Here is a 13,438-nt window from a genome sequence, read left to right as displayed (position 1 = left end):
TTTTACATGCAATTTCTAAACCATTTATCCAAAGCAACTCAGAGTCTATTCAAGGTGTTTGTGACCTACTGGAGTTCTTTGCTGCAGTGCACCACATCATCTTGACTTTGGCTGGTTTAATGGTTTAATGCTCTTATACTTAACTGTAACCTGTCTGATCCTGGCAGGCAAGACATCTCATGAATCTATCGCAGTTTGAATAATTTAACACCTTCTTATTAAATTCTGCTCCCTTGTATTTTGGCCTTTCTCCAAAAGAACCTGAAGAACGAAACACCGCAGGTGAACTGGAAACTGGTTGACAGACGTTTAGTAAAGGGTACAGCATATTGTGGTTTGTGTCAGTACGTCTTGTATCAGTACGTCTTGTATATTGTTTCACCCTTAAGAAAATAATGAGAAAATTTGATCTAAAAAATTTCTTCTCAGAAAAAGGGCAGGAAAATCTGAGAAATGTGGCATTTCAGAAGATATCACAAAAATGTCTCAAACTGAGCTCAGATTTGTCGAGTCTGCGATCAAAAGTCAATATCATTAAAGATCTTAATATGAACTCAAACATTTCTCATCGAATTGACAAATCCAGATTATTTTACCTCCACAATCCACATTCATTTTACACCTCCGTGCTCTTCGTGGATTTCAACTATTTACTCATTTGTTTCTGTTTTCATTTCTCCTTAACCCCTTTAGGCTAAACATCTAAAACTATGATGAAACACAACAGAGAACTCCGTAAAATCTCATGGGCTATAAAAAAGATTTCTGTGTGCAAAAATGATTTGCATAAAAACATATTTCATTTAGTGAATCTCTGCTATAAAAAGGGTACTGAAACGTACACCAAAATTCCCAAGTTGTTCATTTACTGTAATGTCTTTGGTTTACTTAGATTCGTATAATCACTGGTCTCATTCATTCCTGATGATAAGGCCCGGCAGGGTTGACTCTGGGAACTACAGGTCTTGACAGGTTCAAAAGACTGGTATTTTTCAGAGGTTATCAAAGCCCCCATTTCCCCCATGAGCTGCAGCTGTTAAACCTCTCCACAACAAACACAAGCATGATCTAAAGCACATCAAAGTCTCTCCTTGTGAAATCTAAGGCCTAACCTCTTTCTTGATCAGTAATCCATCTTTGACTCATTTGAAAACCTGCTGTAACAATTCTTTGCTTTTTCCAAACATAAATCCACAACGGTTATGATGTTGTATCTGTGGTTGTGTTATGTAGTCTAGAGATGTGATGGTGATAAGTTGGCACTGGAGCAGCGGGTGGTGGGGAGGCGAGGACACAGCGTCTGGATTTTTCTGCTTGGCAACCCGTGCCCCTCCCGTCCGAAATCAAAGCAAAGCGAATAGGGGAATGCATGCCGTTTGAAGCTACGCTCGCATGTCTACGCCAACTCCTGACGGGATCGGGCTCGTAACTGAGAAATTCAGCGCGAGGGCAGTGGGACACTGCATTAAATAATAATCAAAATACGGAAATATAGTCTGTGGCTGACGGCCGTGGTCCAAACAGAGAATTTGAAAAAAGCAATCATAAAAAATATATTAAACAGTCTCAACAAAGATCCTATTCTGTTTGAACATTTATTTTGTGTTTAAATAAACGTTTCTCTGAGGCCTGTCACCACACCGGCTGTGTCTGTTTGCCTTCACTTCCAATGCCACAAGGACATTGACAAAATGTTTTTAAATGTCTCTTAAATTCTGTTTTAATGCTCTCCACAGCCATTAACTCCATTGTGTTTGATGATATTTAGTGTATTTTCTTTTCACTGCCAGACTGGACGCACGACTTTGGATGTCAACAACTAAAGATATGCAAAGTGTTGTCTCCTCTCCTTTAAAGGTTTATAATCTGTTTTGCTATTCTAATTCTCCAGGGGTTTATGGTCAGTTGAATTTTATGATTTGCATATTTTATTGTTGGCCACCTTATCACAACCGGTTTATACATTTTGGTTATTTGTGGTTTTAATATCGAGAAACGTCTCCTTTTGTTTGTAGGCAATGGACTGTTTATTACTTTTTTAGGTCTGTGTTGATCATGTTTAAATTAAATATTTAAACACGTTATATTTCTGCACAGTATTCTTGTTTTAAATGGATTTCTATAGATTATTTTAAATTGATGATTATTTTAATTATTATAGATTTACTTATTTTACAGTTTCTTTAGGTGTAGAAAGCACACAATGCTTTAGTTCTGTGTAATTATGTGGTTTCAAGGGTGTTTTTGTGGTTGCTGGTTACCTAATGGCCCAGGTTGGATACAGGTTGGGTCTTTTCTAAATCTCCATTGCACGTTTGATCAATTACCATGGGAAATATATCAAGTCTAAAATATTTAAGAATCAACTTGTGAATTGCATAATGCAAAGGTATTTTTACATTGATGACTAGACAAAATTTTAGATCTCTTACCTTGTATTAGTCATTAGGTCTAATACTAAATAAACTAAATGAGAAAATTGTGCCATGACCACATTTCCAGGGCCAACACAACCCCCAGCGAGCTTGAGGCTGTGGATTAGTGTAGAGGAGCGTTTAGACTTTATATCCGTGAGCTTTTTGAACAGATTACTCCCAGAGAGATTTTAAAGAGAGAGAGGGTCGAGCCAACTGGCTGTGAAACTAAAAGAGCAGAATTAAATATGTCAGAATCGCCCGATGGTCTGTTCTCTCCCTCCTACGATTCTTGGCTCCGGTGGAGCTATTGTGTTGGTCCCTGTAAATCTCATGTGTTCTTATGAAACTCAAACATCAAACGTGTGCGTATCTTCAATCAGCTTACAATACAGCATTAAAAAAACACAACTATGTATTTGGCTTCCCAGTTTCATGCCATGCAAGCTCACAAGACGTCTCTCTTATTTCACACAGCTTGTATTCTTTCAACGTGCTGTAAGAAGCAGATCCGTGGTTAGATATCATTCTTTGGCCGCTGATGAGTTTTATGTTTGGGGTTCAAATGGACACGTGTTTGGTTTGGGGTCACGTCTTCTGGTCAGCATTTGTGGTTAACGGCAAACACCTGTGGGAACAGGGAGGGGGTTTATGTCCCGATTTGTTAAACAGATGCCAAACGTCTCAGTTTGGCTTCCCTAGCTCATTCCTCCAGCGCCACATCTTCTGACCCTCCTCAAGTGAACCTCGTCTCCTCTTCTGACTGCTCGCTTGTCCGGGGATTTTCATTTTATAAATGCTTTGAAAACACCTCCAATGACCCTACGTCACATTTTTCAAGATCTGTAAAGAACATTTTCCATTCCATTGGGTTGGATGTGCTGGGGATAGCAGTCTATGTGCCAAGCTGTCATATATTTGTTAATGCACTTATGTTCGTGTTATTTTTACAAGTCAACTTGTATTTAATGACCAATGTGTTTTCATTACCTAACCAAAGTGTATACTAGACGCTGCGTTAGTTTCAGATTTAAGACTGTATATTGAAATGTTGATTTGATCTTTTGCTAATGTTTAAATGGATGAAGTCAATAAGGGAGGCGTGACAGCTCAGACACTGGGTTTGTATTGTCAGTCTCATTAGGAGAATACTGTTGTTCTGTCCTGTCGAGTGATTGATGATAAAGCCGAGGGGTCTGCTCCCAGCAGGGTTTCTCCAACTCTCTCTCCTTCACCGGGACTCTGTGAGAGAATGTCCTGTGGAGAATTCCAGGAAGGGCAGATGTTGTTCTGATCTCAGGCTAAACTTCCCTCTATTGAAATCCTTCTGCATTTTAAACTCCAGTCTTGTGATGAACATCCCAGATGATGGGTAACGTCTGCACATCAAAATATGAAAGCGACCATCAGCACCTAAGTAATCTGTAGAGTTATTTCACATCAAATGTTGTGGCCATTTTTAGCCAGCGATGCTTAAATAGCTGGGTAAGGGCAAAACACGCGAGTGGTCCATTGACCTCTCAACAGAATCTGCTATCGATGTTTTTGGTTTGAGGATGGGCATCATCAACGCGAAGCATTATTTTAAAATGTATTTATTAAATATATTTATTTTAAGTTGGAGGCAGGTCTGTTGGTTGTTAAACGTGATATTGTTGGGCTTTAAGGGACAGTTAAGGTTTAACAGCAGACTTGTGGCCTGTTTTCACGATTAAGTAATAATAAGTTCAGTTTTAACAAATGATGCTTCTCGGAAACGCGCATTATCATGAAGTCACGATAGAAACACACAGAAGTTTGTTGCTTATGTAGTATATTTATCAAATATAATTAGATTCTTTGTTCCAGTTTGCTTTAGTGAAGGCCTAATGTGTGCTCAGGGCATCAAGGATCAATCTGTTGTTTCATGTAGATGAAATATTTTACATGTGAATAGAAATTCTCTGTTTGGAGACAATTGGTTTGCAAATGAAGGGCACAGCTCTGCTCCCCGGGATAATAAAGGCAGTCTCCATTTTCACAATATATTACTGATCTATATGGACTTTTTTAAAACCACATGAAAGTTGGGATTTTAATCTAATCTAGGCAAACGACGAAGTGTAAAGTGACGCGACGTCAATTTATTAATTAAGCTGTTTATTTACTCATTTTATTAATCGTTTTTAATCGCCACAGAATGCACGCGACGTGAATGTTTAATTCTCCGTACACCGCCAACATTTACATATTTTACTATGGCCAAGGGTAACCCTTCGTTGATTGGCACGTTTCCCGACGTTTTCTCTGACGTGCCCTAACGATGTATCCCTAACCACGCCCCTCGCTTTCCCTCATCATAGTAGGATTCGACCGCTCGCCCTTTGCGCATGCGCTTCAGCCCCGTTTGTGAATTTGGTCCGGTCCGCTAGACTGCGCTGGAAGTCACTGAAGTAGACAGCAGGCTCCATCATGACGATACTTCTCACATCAACACTTTTTGACGATTTAACTTCAGGGAGATGATTTCATTATTGCGCGATGGTTTAATGGCGTGATGCGTTCAGAGAGCGAGCGCTTGTTGTCACCGGCTTTACCTGCGCGGATTACCGCTGAACTTTAAACTCTTCCTCAACATGACATCATCTTCAAGCAGGTAAGACGCTTTTCGATTCAACGTTGACCTCACGTTTCTTTTGCAAAGTTTCACGTGTAAAAATATACGTCAGTATTTACTAAAGGAGAAGAATGCGACAGTACAGAATTTTGTAATATGAACTATAGTGGATTGATAAACTGTAATGTACTTTAATATTGGCTTTGGTAAGGGTCATGAAACACTTTCTAGGGGGTTTATTACGGTAGTAAAGTGTACTAAAGTTTTTTTAGTCATGTAGGTTTAAATTTAGTCATTTAGAAGACGCTTTTATCCAAAGCGACTTAAAGAGGTCGTGGAGCAATAAGCGATATAGTACATTAGGTACTTACAAAGTTACTAGTTTCAACAAAAGCTAGACCACAACCTGTTGAGAGAAAGAGAGAGTGTTATTGTACTTTTTTTCATTTGTCAAGTATTCACAGAACAAGTGTGTTTTAAGTAGGTTTTTGAAGGTTGTGAGAGATGTGGTGGACCGGACCTGCTTATACTGTTGCCATCTACAAAACATAGCCATGGAGTTGCATTGCAGTTTGTTTGGATTGCCATGCAATGACTGTGGTCCTTACACATGAAGATCATTTAATATCATTGTATTATAATCTAAAGCAGGGGTCTCCAACGTGGTGCCCGCTAAACACAGGGCTCACAATAATGCTCAAGACAGTTGACAAATCTGTCACTATACCGATCAGCCAAGTGCTACATCGTCATGAACGTTTATTATTAGCAAGTGTTATAAGCTTAAATATATTCAAGTGCGAAAATATCTGAAAGAAAACTGAATTTGGTTCCGTGAGCTTAAAAATAAGGCATCACGTGTTTAAAGCTTGAAAGTATGTTATCAACAAGTAGCCCTCTAGAGGATTTTAGATATTTTGGTAGCCCTCGCTTACAAAAAGGTTGGAGACCCCTGATCTAAAGCATCGGTATGCCGCAGTGAGTTTTGCGTTATAGTAACTGAGGTGTAAGATCACATTTATTAAGATTCAATGGTGTGTGTTGCAGTTGTTCTTTCGGGTAAGTTGTGTTGTTGAGTTGTGCCATAACAGCTGGTTTTGATCTTTTGAGGTATAATTTAGTTGCCTGGTTAAACACAGGCTCCAACAGGAGAGTTGTCGTAAATGATTGTTGTGAAACGGTGACAGCCCATCACACTGTTTGTTTTGCATTAGAAGTGTCTTCCCATAATCACATTTTATAGTGTTGGAGGTGTTCAGTTTTATGACAGTCCACTGTTTGCATGGACACGAGGTCCGGATACATCTGTGCAGGATCCTCCTTCATTAGGATGCCCAGCTTCCAAAAATCCAGCTCTTCGGGAAAGAGGATGTGATGACAGGTTTATTATTGAATGTATCAGGTGGTCTGTGCCGATGTAGTTTGTCTGCTGGACACACAAACCTGTACTAACAAGACCTTGTGGGACTTGGACTGTAGCACACAAGCATTTGCTCTCTGTCTTAAGGGTGATGGTTTTCACACTGAACAGCTCTGTTTGGTCAGCCTGACTTTGGTTAACCTCCTTGTAAAAGCAAAACAATGGTCTGTCTGTTAAGGTTTTGAAAGTCAACCTTCTGCGACTATTGATCATGACGTTATCATTCAGCTGATGTGGTGTCTTTCGCAAGAAATCGACTTGTGCTTTGCAAAGCTAACATTCAAGGGTAACAATATCATGATTTTTTGTTTGATCTGTGTGATGACTAATGATTTCAAGTTTTGCAAGTGATCGCATATGTAGAACATCAATTTGTTGCCATTGCTGTATGTGTTTTCCAGCTCCTCATTTCCTTTAAGCAAATGTCGTTCTGCTGAATTGGTAATGTGTTTATCAGACCCCACATTGTTGTATTCTTCATGATCAATTTATTCAACCATTACACCATTGCCCACTCAACCCAACCTTTTTCTACAGTCGTGACCCTTTAGAGCTTTGCATGACTAAATATATAGTCAAAATAAGCTTTAGTCCCTGTGAAATACTTACAAATGCCTATTCTTTCATGAAATATTGCAGCGTGTATTGTAAAGAGTTTATCAATGTAGGTCGTTCTCTTTTTATTAATCGTGTTTCTTTATAGTCCTGTCATGACTATCCATCTTAAATGATGTATGTTAGACGGCTTGTGCGGAGCATCCGTTTACTCCTGCATCAAAATACGGAAGTAAAAACGATCGCAAGTTCCGGTTCACAGGGACTTTAACTTGTCCATCATTTGTGCACAATCATCGAATCTCAAATCTGAATTTGGCTACTACCTAACAACCACATATACAAACACCTTAGCAACCGCATTGCTCTCTGCTTAAATAAAGAGCATTTACAATCATGCATTTGACAGACTCTTTCATTAAAAGTGACTTACAGTGCATTCATAGTATATATTTGTTATTTTTTATTGGTATGGAACTCATGGCCTCTACCAGTTTGAGCTGCAGGAACAATAATAGGCTAGCAATTAAAAGTTAATGTTGTTGACAATGAATTTAGCTTTGGTTTGTTGTGAGCACATGTGTTGTGTGTGTCAGAAACAGCCGTATGAGACACACCTCGCTCATGGTTTATGGGTCGATATGAGGATGCCGGGATGACAGTGTGTCACTTTGGCTCCATTCCTCCCATTATCAGCTGCTCACTACCAGCAAATGTGATAAACAGAAGTGACATGGGCTGAACATCCACACGTCCCCCTGTGAGGGAACTGACTGGTTTTGGGTAATGATATATTCTCATGTTTACGTTATGGTTTTGTTGTCCAGCTGTGATGGTGTTTTCTGCAGCATGTATGATGCTGTTTTTGTTTGAGGGTAAAGTCGTGATAGATTGATTTTGGTTTTGACCTCCGTTTGTACTGGATTAAAAATCCACTTTGGAGTAAATATAGTGTTACGTCTTTATATAATTAGTAGATTTTGCTAATACTCGTCGAAGAGAATCAGTTTACAAATGACTTCTCTTATAGTATATTTAACTATCCAAATTATAAACACTAAATGTGTTTAATAATGTACAGTGTGGCTTTATTAAATAATATAAAAGAATATAAATCTCTTTCATATCGCGATTAAATGTATATAAAATGGAAACTTTATCTTAAGTCTTATCTTTGTCTCAGATATTTCATCTTAAAAAGACTCAGAAATCTCACAAATATCTCCAAGAGTTTCAGAAGAGATGTCAACAATGTCTCACCGAGCTCAGATTTTAGAAACGTTGTAGACCTTTGATCAATTTTCCTTTTTTCTAGTACTGTAACGCACTGTATACATCACACTGTCACAAAATGGTTTTGGACAGAACCCAGATGCAGGCAGACGAAGGTTTAACCAAAAACTTTATTAAATAAAACACCCGCAATGGGGAAAAACAAGAACAAAACACACTAGCAAACATACACTAGAAACAAACACAAAACAAGAATCTATAAATCGAAATAATCCTTTCACAAACTGTAAACTGAAACAGGGTAGTCCAACACGACAAGAAACTGTGATACTACCGTGAGACAATAGCCATAAGACAAAAGACAGTAGATAAAGACAATGCACCAACACTGAACAGAGAGAAACTGAGACCATATAAAGGGAGACACTAACGAGGAGTGATTACATGGGGAGAGTGGTGACAGCTGATGGGAATGAAACCCTAACGAGGTGAATTACAAAACAGACGATGGGAATGAAACCCTAATAAAATTACAGGAGATAGGAGGGTGGGGCTGAGAGACATAACAGGAAGACACGTGGCATTAAGTAACAACATAAAGCCACATGTCTCCACACATAACACAACAGAAACCCGAAAGACGTGGCAATGTCATGACTCTGCCCAGGGAGCTAGAAAGCTCGAGACAGGAAGGACAGAGTCCTAACATTACCCCCGCCCCCAGAAACGCCCCATGGCGTCTCAAGGGAGAAACTTCAGCGGGCCAAAACACCAAAGCACAAAGACAAACACCACAAGCACAACACAGAACAAACTAAGGGGAACATAAGGGAGGCTATGAAGGGGTTCGGGTGGGTCAACAAAAACAACAAACATGGGAGGGGGGGTGGGGGAATGGGAGGCCAAACCTTGGGGACACCAGAAAAGGGTGGGACAGGTTGAGGAGACTTGAAGCAACCGGACGAGACCGGCGGGGACTTGAAGCAACCGGACGAGACCGGCGGGGACTTGAAGCAACCGGACGAGACCGGCGGGGACTTGAAGCAACCGGACGAGACCGGCGGGGACTTGAAGCAACCGGACGAGACCGGCGGGGACTTGAAGCAACCGGACGAGACCGGCGGGGACTTGAAGCAACCGGACGAGACCGGCGGGGACTTGAAGCAACCGGACGAGACCGGCGGGGACTTGAAGCAACCGGACGAGACCGGCGGGGACTTGAAGCAACCGGACGAGACCGGCGGGGACTTGAAGCAACCGGACGAGACCGGCGGGGACTTGAAGCAACCGGACGAGACCGGCGGGGACTTGAAGGGGCTAGGGAGAGGTGTGTGTCCAAGGGGGAAAAAAGTTTGAGGTGATGCCGGCCGGAGGACTGGCTGAGGCACCGGCTGGAAGGCCAGCTGAGGCACCGGCTGGAAGGCCGCCTGCGGAAGGGCAGGTCCGGCCGCCTGCGGAGGGGCAGGTCCTGATGCCTGCGGAAAGGCAGGTCCTGATGCCTGCGGAAAGGCAGGTCCTGACGCCTGCGGAAAGGCAGGTCCTGACGCCTGCGGAAAGGCAGGTCCTGACGCCTGCGGAAAGGCAGGTCCTGACGCCTGCGGAAAGGCAGGTCCTGACGCCTGCGGAGAGGCAGGTCCTGACGCCTGCGGAGAGGCAGGTCCTGACGCCTGCGGAGAGGCAGGTCCTGACGCCTGCGGAGAGGCAGGTCCTGACGCCTGCGGAAAGGCAGGTCCTGATGCCTGCGGAAAGGCAGGTCCTGATGCCTGCGGAAAGGCAGGTCCTGACGCCTGCGGAAAGGCAGGTCCTGACGCCTGCGGAGATGCAGGTCCTGACGCCTGCGGAGAGGCAGGTCCTGACGCCTGCGGAGAGGCAGGTCCTGACGCCTGCGGAGAGGCAGGTCCTGACGCCTGCGGAGAGGCAGGTCTGGAAACCTGCGGAGAGGCAGGTCTGGACGCCTGCTGGATCGCTGGCTGTGAACCCGGCTGGAGAACCGGCAGGAGCGCCGGCTGGGCTAGGTTACGTGCCCCCCTCCGTTGCCTCTTCCTCTTCTGCCGAGCCAATCTCCTGGTAGTCGGCTGGAGGAAGGAGGTGAAGGACGGGGCTGGCTCCGCGTTGGAGGCCTCCGAAGAGGACCCCCAGGACTCTCTCCTTCCACGCTTGCCCTGAAGACTGGTAGGTGGTGAAGAGGTTGCAGGGTCCGAGGCTGATGGTGCGGTGGTGGTCACCACCCCGAGCTCCAGGGTGTGATCCTCGGGGATGGGGCCCAACGGAGAAGACAACCTCGGACAGACGGAGACACTGGGCTCCGGTCGGCTCATGGCGAACTGGAGCACACCCTCGAAGCCAAGCGGTCTCAGCCTCATCATCTCCGCAGGCGATAGGGGGACCCTCAGTCCGCTGTTGAACGCCGCCGTCACCTCTTCCTCCCCGAAGAGCTCCTCCACTGCGGCTTCCAGGAACCTGTCCAGGTACTCGTCCCGGTCCAAGTTCCCCTGGCGAATGCTGGAGAGGGGACCAGGCTGGCGAGGCCTTGCAGGGAAAATCGCCACCTGCTGGGTTCTTATGGGTTGGTGCATTCTGTCACAAAATGGTTTTGGACAGAACCCAGATGCAGGCAGACGAAGGTTTAACCAAAAACTTTATTAAATAAAACACCCGCAATGGGGAAAAACAAGAACAAAACACACTAGCAAACATACACTAGAAACAAACACAAAACAAGAATCTATAAATCGAAATAATCCTTTCACAAACTGTAAACTGAAACAGGGTAGTCCAACACGACAAGAAACTGTGATACTACCGTGAGACAATAGGCATAAGACAAAAGACAGTAGATAAAGACAATGCACCAACACTGAACAGAGAGAAACTGAGACCATATAAAGGGAGACACTAACGAGGAGTGATTACATGGGGAGAGTGGTGACAGCTGATGGGAATGAAACCCTAACGAGGTGAATTACAAAACAGACGATGGGAATGAAACCCTAATAAAATTACAGGAGATAGGAGGGTGGGGCTGAGAGACATAACAGGAAGACACGTGGCATTAAGTAACAACATAAAGCCACATGTCTCCACACATAACACAACAGAAACCCGAAAGACGTGGCAATGTCATGACTCTGCCCAGGGAGCTAGAAAGCTCGAGACAGGAAGGACAGAGTCCTAACACACACAGTCCAATCATATTCAGGAGTTTCTCAACTTCGAGTGGCGTTTCTGTGTAGTTTTGTGTTTGTGGGCGGCGTGTTTGTGTGCGACCTTGCGATGCTTCACAAAACTGCTGACGCCTGCAGTCCGGCTCAACCCGGAAAGATCTCAAAGTGCGCAATTAACCATCCGGCGTTTCACTCTGTGTCTGAATTCTATCAGCGCCAGAAAAAGACAATCGTACACTTACAGTGGAGAAAATAAAGGTGAGACTGTTCTCAGCTGTCAAAGTGAACAATTATCTGAAATGTTATGACATCACCTTCACACATAAACACAAGCAGAGAAAATCCTTCCCACTGGCTTTGAATATTTAAATCAGCTTCGCATTTGCATGCGTGTGATTCCAGCTGCTCGCTGCTGTCTCAATGAGCTCGCTCTGTGTCTTTGAGCTCTAATCCGCTCATAATTATCTCATGTTTTCAATGCGTCTTGCCTTCTGGGTACACCTCCGCTTTGCCGTTTTGAAGTGTCGGAAAGCTTTGTGAATAAACATTTGAAACGTTTCATCCGAGAGAAGTCTCACTGCTGCTAGTCCTTATACTTTACAAAGTTTGTTGCACTTTAAGTTTTCTTTTCTAATTGTTTTTGTTTCTGATTTTTGCCTTGTGTGCAATAAAACAACCACAAAAATGTCACAATCTTTTAATTAAAATGGGACTAAAGATAGTTAGAGAGCATCATAGAAGTGGCGCCAAATAACCACCTCCAAACTATGGAGGACCGATAGTGCCATTTAGAAATATAATGAAGAATGAATTGACCAATTTAATAATAAAAACATAAAATCGTAAACAAATGAATCACTTTTTGAATGAATAAAATGAATAACCTTTTTTCAATTGTTTATTTAATTTGTGTTTTTACATTTTTTTTTTAAATATAAATAAAAAGATTTGAGAGTATTTAATTAATGTTTTAAAATGTAGAAAAATAGGAACACCCTTTGCAAGTGCGTTACCACATGCTACACCTTACAGAACATGTTAGCAACAGCACTGATGCCCTGGCAACCGCCGACAACACCAGAGCATTGTGGGTAGTGTTATGATCTTTTACTGTTTTAAAATCTATGGTTGGGTTTTTCCGCTTTCCTGGCGAGGGAACATGTTGCCGTGGTGCTAAAATCTTCCTCGGTTTTACCTGATTCATTGCTGAAATGTTCAAAGGAAACTTCAAAGGCTTCAGAGAAAGGCATCCGTTTTCTCCAGACATCAGGAGCCTGTGAAATGTTTCACACACAATGTTCTGATTTGTGCATTTTTGAAGCACTGAAATATAAGGCTCACCTAGATTATGGATGCTTCAGATCAATTTTATTGTTATGATAAGCTGTGGCGTGCTGCTCTTGTTCGATGGCGTTCGTAGCTTCCTGACAAAAGAGAGATGTTTGGCCACATGTGGCTTCCAGATGTACAGGTGGTTATTGCAGTCTGTCCCCCATGGGACTCAATTTCCTACCCATCACCTGACTTTAAGAGTTATATGTGCGTCAAGAGCATGAGATAAAAGAGATGTGTTTCGTCTACGGTTCAACAAAAGCTCTGTGATTATGTTGACGGTGAACAAGATTGTTGGAAAACAATGTTCCACATTCTTCCAGCTTGAAATTTGGAAAATTGAAAGACGCTGGAGTGGTATTGTTGTAAAGGGATAATTCACCCAAAAATGAATCATTTGGAGTTTGACCTCTCATTTTGAGCTGTACAGAATGAAATTGTCTTAAAGATTTGAAGAAACATGAGTGTGAGAATGAAATATTAAAAAGTATTTAATGGGCAGGATATCCTTATAGATGTTTGCTTTAATATCATTAAACTTGCAAGTTGCATAATGACATTGTTCATCAGTATGCATTACTTACTGAATATGTGCTTACACGTACACACCATTGATCATATATTAATGTGCTCATGCCTGATGGTGTTACGTTGGAAATACGTTGTTTTCAAGTTTCAAACTGTGCGGACGCATTATGACCCAACATGACCCGTGAATGCATTG

General features: G+C 42.5%; 1 protein-coding gene across 4 annotated transcripts in view; it reads left to right on the top strand.

Moving 5' to 3' along the window:
- The window catches only part of ccdc120a (coiled-coil domain containing 120a), a 37,039-nt gene that overhangs the window by 8,172 nt on the left and 15,429 nt on the right, over positions 1–13,438 (top strand). Inside the window, exon 1 of one of the 4 annotated variants that reach the window (XM_079466965.1) lies at positions 4,825–5,049. The exons of 2 other annotated variants lie outside the window; for them this stretch is intronic. The gene's annotated coding sequence lies outside the window, so the exon portion shown is untranslated. Of the gene's footprint in view, positions 1–4,824; positions 5,050–13,438 lie in introns of those variants that run through there. One more of the 4 variants, XM_079466962.1, reaches the window with a different exon arrangement.

This window comes from Barbatula barbatula, assembly GCF_947034865.1.
Source record: "Barbatula barbatula genome assembly, chromosome: 11".
Taxonomy (NCBI): domain Eukaryota; kingdom Metazoa; phylum Chordata; class Actinopteri; order Cypriniformes; family Nemacheilidae; genus Barbatula; species Barbatula barbatula.
The sequence above is the reverse complement of the archived record's forward strand: the minus strand, read 5'-3'. Positions and strand labels throughout refer to the sequence as shown.